The sequence below is a fragment of the Rhagoletis pomonella genome, unplaced genomic scaffold (genome assembly GCF_013731165.1).
Source record: "Rhagoletis pomonella isolate Grant_MI unplaced genomic scaffold, Rhpom_1.0 Rhpom_scaffold_00001, whole genome shotgun sequence".
NCBI classification, from domain to species: Eukaryota; Metazoa; Arthropoda; class Insecta; order Diptera; family Tephritidae; genus Rhagoletis; species Rhagoletis pomonella.
In genome coordinates this window covers 2,604,164-2,610,541 of record NW_023458555.1, presented here as the reverse complement: position 1 = coordinate 2,610,541, position 6,378 = coordinate 2,604,164, and the positions used below count along the sequence as shown (strand labels likewise).

Genomic DNA, 6,378 nt, shown 5'->3' with positions numbered 1-6,378 from the left:
ATGAATGCTGACTCTTTCAAAATACATACATACATATATGTATGTACAATGTGCATATATACAAAGCATAAGGTACAAAAAAAAAGCAAAGAAAAGAACTTTAAGGTTTAAACACACCATTTTTGTTTTTGTTCAACATTCGAGTTTAAAGATTAGTCTATAAATTTACCGCCGCCAACAGAAAGATATGTATGTAAATGAACTTGGTAAACAAAGGACAACGTATGTATGTATATTCTGTGTATTAAACCCGTTCGTGTTTATGTATGTATTATGTTGGGTCTACAGTTCAACGACCAGACAGCCAACCCACCCACCATTAACGGTGTGCCCGCGCAAAGTTGCAGACGCTTTCATAACAGGGAGAATTCATTGCACCGAATGCAATTGAATGAAGCAGGGATATGGCTGCATATTTATTGCATGTAAATACATAAGGAAAAGTATATATGTACATACATACATAAGTAGTACATACACTTCCGCCCGGAACTACCGTCAAGTATTTCATCGGGAGGCAGTTTGAGCACGCACGAATCTCACAAGAACGTTCTAGCATTTTCAGCTTATTAGTCATTTCATGCTACCACCGTATCGATTATATGGGTCAGGATAGGCCAAGATACTGAGTTAACTCACCAAGATTCCTCTTCTGTCTTTTTTCAACTCTTCTGAGTTTGTGCATGAATCCTGCTGCTACGTTGGAAACTGCATTTAACTTTCCTGGGGATTGAGGAATATTTGCAACAATATTTTTAGGTTTTAGGTCTGCTTTAAAGATATCTGGCAAATTATTCCGTTCTCTGGCGAATCCACAGCACTAGTAGAATACGTTTTCGCCGTCGGTATCGCTTCCAGCGCAGGTAACACATGTGTCAGTGTCTTCCAGATCGTTCAGATAGCGTGTGAGGTTAGCCTTAAAGCATCCATAACTTGTAAGCGACTGGGTTATTTGAAAATTTACCTCATTATGGGAACGGTTTATCCATGATTCGAGTGTTGGTATAAAACGGTGCGTCCAACGTCCATTTATTTCCACTTGCGTCTCTTCGCGTTTGCCACTTTGCGAATGTATCGACAACAAAGGCTGTGTCTTCGGATACTGGACGAAATGTAGAGCAAACCCTTGGGGCGCGAATTCTGTATGTATATAGATGCCAGACCACGTCTGTAAGACTTAGTGTCCGGATAAAATTTGCCTTCGTTCTGTTTGGTATAATGCATTGAACATTATTCTTGATAAAGCTCCGCATGTTTTTGCAGCTCTTTCGCAAACGTATTCAAGGTGTTCATTGAAACATAGCCTTGCATCTAATATGATACCCAGTTACTTGATGGCGGATTTTGTGTTAACCAGGACTCTTTTATGAATGTATCGCTTGCTCTTCGGGATGCAATAGCTAACCTCAGAGTTTATAACTGCCATGAAAAGGTTTCTCATTGGAGCCATCTGCCAGTTGGTGGCGGCATACAGTGGGGAAAATTAAGGTGATCGTGGACAAAACGGTCTACAGGTCTTGATTTTTATCCGGTTTTAATTAACTTTCTTTTAACCAAACGCTGATGAGCTTATTCCTTAAAGTCACTTTATACTACCTGAACTTATTAATGAGGTGTCCCTTTATTAGTTCAAATACCAAATGTATTTAATGAATTCCTTTTTCAGAAAAATATCAAATAGCGAATCAAAATAACGTTCCGGTTTCGATTTTGCAAAGTGTTTCGGTTTTGGTTTCGTTCCTCAAATTTAGTTTCGGTTTTAAAATAAAAATATGAAAACAAGTTTGAGAACTACTTATAAACGTATGTATTAAATGATTACATTCCATTTAAGTATTATGCAGGCTGAGATTCTTTAAACTTCGAAACTATATATTTTCTCAATCGGTTGCCCACTTTGGGTCAAATCTAGTAATTACAAAAGAACAATTAGGAATTCAAAGAATCTCGGTCTGTACAACACTAAAATGACGCACATTCAATGTTTCATACAGTTTTGAACATATTGATTAATTATATTCGAGCTCAATAAAAATTGTTGAATATAATTGTTATAAGGCCATAAAATAACAAAAACATTTTGATTAATCCTAAAAAATTGTATTGACCTCAAAAGAGAAGGATTTTTATTTTTTTGACGAGGTCTCATGTATATGCATAAAAAGCCTCAAAGGAGTACCCCAATTTGATCAACTACATATGTACATATATGTACATACATTTGTTTATATGAAACTCTCTATTGCCCGAAGGGAGGTATCGAAGACTTGAGCCGGCTGAAACAAAAAATTAGAGGCAAATTTTAATTAGCCCTTATCATGTTAGTCCTTAGTTGGCAGTTTGACTCACATACATACATAAATACACACGCACTATATATTTATGTATGTATGTATGTACATATGTATGAACATTTACAGACGTCAGAATCGAAAGTTGCTTTAATCTCTTCTGAACTTCGCCTGATCTTTCTATAATTATGAGCACCGTTAAGCGATAATCTGGCTGTTGTCACAGTATTTGTTGAGAGCGAAAAATGACGCCAGTTAGCCTCAAAAATTCATTTTTTTTTTTTAATATTCAATTAGTTTGTCTTCGAAACACTGGATTACAGCATCGCAATGCAATTGCGGATGCGATTATTATTGTTAGCCCTTACCACTACAATCGTCAAAGAATCAAAGGTAATTAAAAAGGAAAAACTGTTTACAAAGTGCTCGAGTGCATGAGAAAAAAAACAACAACATTAACAATGCAAATCTCTTGTTTGCTTTATTAAATAGCCTGCGCATGCCAATGTGCTCTTCCGCTTTGCATTGGATTTTCATGTAAAATCTGGCGATTCCTCTGAGGATGAAGGTGTTATTAATAAAACTTTAATATTTGAAAATAATCGTGTTACCGTGAAAAATAACCTCCATCCTGATGAGCCGATAGAAGAAGAACTTACAGCACGCCCCAATGAGTTGGCTTTAGCCACAACCACGGCTGGGCCGCTCCTCGAGCCAATGAATGACCTTTGGTTGCAGGAACAGAATCTCATCGACCCAACTGAACAGAAATTGAAGGAAATCGTAGAGGCATTGACCAAGCTAAATGAGGAGATATGGCCAGTTGTAGGACGCAGTGATTTTGTGTCGTCGAAGGTGAAAATGATCAATCACTACATTAATATTCTGGATGCTTCCGCAGCTTCCGAGGCACTCAACTCGAACACCACCACCACCAACCCCGCCAACAAATTCGAATATTTGCGAAAATTTTTAAAATTAGCGGATAAGCTTAAGGAACCGCCTGGCGGTGTTAATGGCGGAAAGCGCAGTATGGAGTATAGATATGGTGATGAAATTGGAACTGGACAAGTATCAAATCGGAAAATTGCAGGCTGAGGTTGAAGCCCAGGTGGCTGCGTGTGAGAGAGCGTGGCAAAATTATGTCAAATCGAAAGTGGTTGAAGTAACAATTTGACGAAATGACAACGCCATTGGTTACATATAGCATTTAAAAGTTGATGGTGGATTATAGCTGGCCAAATGAAGGGACTAAATTTTAGGTTGCGGAAGACAACCAAATAGCTGCAAAAATTATTATGTTCTGTAGCGTTTATATGCATTTAACATACGTACGTATGTATGTATTGTATATGTATGTATTTAAGTGTGTTAAAAATAAAACAGCATAAAAATCCCATTGTTCCTGTAAACTGAATTTTATTCCCGTAATTCATTGTTTAAAGCACCCGCTAATATTTAATATCCATGCACAAGCTCAATTCTTGCGTTGAGCGTCTCGCCACAACCAAGACAAAGATAAAAAAGTTAAAATGAAGAAAGCCAAAAATATAAGGATATATGGAAAAACCAAATCTCAACGAATTTTCTATACTTCTTTATCATCGCCTAAGTAGGCGAGCGTCCACCCACGCAGTCTGCAGCACTGAGTATTCGATGAAGTCTGTAACATAATCCCGAACTCTTCTTCTCCCTTTCGCCTTAGCCAACCGGCGCACAGTGGCATTTTGCCGGAAAAAATACAACTTTTGGAATATTCATTTTTTTATATTTGAATGCTTTAGATTAAAGCAGGGATCACGATTTGTACATTTGCACAGATTTGTACATTTTGGCAGGTACAGAGTGGTGTTGTTCGGAAATTCTTTCATTGAGCTGAACTCAAATTTCTAAACAACACCACTCGGTGACGGTAAAAATGTACAAATCGTGTGATCTTCGCTTAAGAAAGTGGTATTTGAATTATGTGCAAAATAAAAGCAACACCAGTCAGAAGAATTTTATTCAACTAAAACTGATTGAGATTTTAGTTTACTTAAGCAATGTATTTTTCTTATAACTTTTGTTTTTATTGCTTTTGCTGTAGGTTCATATGAAAACATAGCATTTCGTACACTAAATTGAAAAAATAAGGTAATCGAGCAAATATTTTAATAAATATGTATTAGCAGACAAAAATGCCACTTTATAAATACTAACTTTGACACTTGTTATGGACAAAAACTTATAAAGGAAATCCATCTTTCTACGCCTTTTTACTATAAAAAAAATGGAATACCGGAATATTCCCTATCGATCTCTGAAAAAAAAAATTACTCACATTTGCGACTTTTAACGTAACCTCATCTAGTAATGATGGCATTTGTTGTAGTTTAAGACGTTTTTGGGGTTAAGTTTGCATGGGAGGTATGTGTTAAAATAAACCGATTACTCCCAATTTTCGGATTTTAGTTATAATATTATTAGTATGGGTAAAATTTCGGATTATGTTCATTGGCCCCCTTTTTAAGGGTCGAGGTATTTTAAAAACCCGTATTTATGCTCTGATTTGTTTCACATTTAGTTGAAACGTAGTAGGACAGATATTTTCCAAAAAATTAAACCGCTGGTGGCGCTGATGTCAAAACAAAAAGTACGTTCGACCTAAAATGCATGTTTTCATCCCGTTAAAAATTCTTTTAAGAACAATTTCAATGGAAATTTAAGCAACGTAACGCCAGTTAACGTCAAGTCAGATAATTTAGCATAAAGCAGAAAAGATTTTTACATTCAAAACTAGGAAAATTACCCTTAAACAATTCCAATATTAATAGAAAAGCTTTTATACAAATAGACTTGCCCCAATTTGCAAAGTTTTGCAACTTTGTAATCGAAGTCCAAATCCAGTTCTGTTTTTTGTAACGTCACGCCAGCGCGTAAGTTAACTAATATCTTTAAATCGCTACTACCAACAGTTGTAATTTTTTTAGTGAATAAGGGGTCATTTAATTGTCAAGCAGATATTGAAAAACCTTTTTAAAATTTTTATTTTGTCAATTATTTTTTTTTTTTTTAAATTTTGTCATAGGAGCGTCACATAATGCCAGTTTGGAAATACCAATATGGAAAATGGAGGTTCTACGCCGACTGCTTCTAACTTTTCCACTGTGCGAGGTGTCGGCAAACTTAACGCTGCAATGGGCTACATTGCTTTTTATTGATTTGTGGCGCATAGTCGCCGCGGCCCACAAGTATACTCGACTCTTAGTGGGAGACAGTGTTGCCAGAACTTTTTGGGCCGACCGGCTAGATTGGCAAAAAAAAACGGCTAAAATGTTTTAGTGAAATTTCACATAGACTCTGGCAAAAAACGGCTAAAATGTTTTAGTGAAAATCCACATGCTTTATTTAAATAAATCGCAAGAAACGAAAGACTAGTTAACACCATTAACTTATATCGAGTGTATATTCCTCATCATCAAATGAATCACTATTGTATATATCACCTGAATTCATTAATTTTAAGAGATCGTCATCTACAGTAAAATTATGGCAGCATTTTTCTTCACGTTTTAAACCGTATCTTATATATAAAATAGCGTTTAACGTTTTAACGCACATTGGATTTCTTTGCTTAGTTTTTATTATATTCATTGAACTAAATATTCGCTCTACTTCTGCATTACTTTTAGGGAAAACAAGAAAACTAGGTTGCAAAGGTCAGCAAAAGGGTTTTCTCCTAGGGCATTTCGAAATTGATAAACTTCGGCCCAAAATTTTACAGTTGAGTCTAAATTACTCCAGGTATGTAACGTTAACCGTTGCCATTGCATCTCTATGGATGTTTTTTTGTCGGCATTATATTTGTGTTTTTGTTGCTGTAGTTGAACAAATACTTTTGGTTTAATTACTCTTAATGCATTTCCAACCGAAAAAAGTCATTTTTTTTTAGTTTGGCAATATTTGTAGGGAGGCGTTGGCGTATTTCCTTTATTAAAGTGATAATAAAATAGCGACCATTTTCTCGAATTATTTTCTCGGCTTCGTGGTCAAAAGCGTTCGTGCTTACTTTTGTTTTTAAATACTCTTCAAAACTGTGATAAAACTG

The 6,378-nt window shown here is 35.8% G+C and overlaps 1 pseudogene; it reads left to right on the top strand.

Annotated features, from left to right (window-relative positions):
- Positions 1-2,574: 2,574 nt before the first annotated feature.
- LOC118736308 lies at positions 2,575-3,708 on the top strand (annotated as a pseudogene).
- Positions 3,709-6,378: the final 2,670 nt, after the last annotated feature.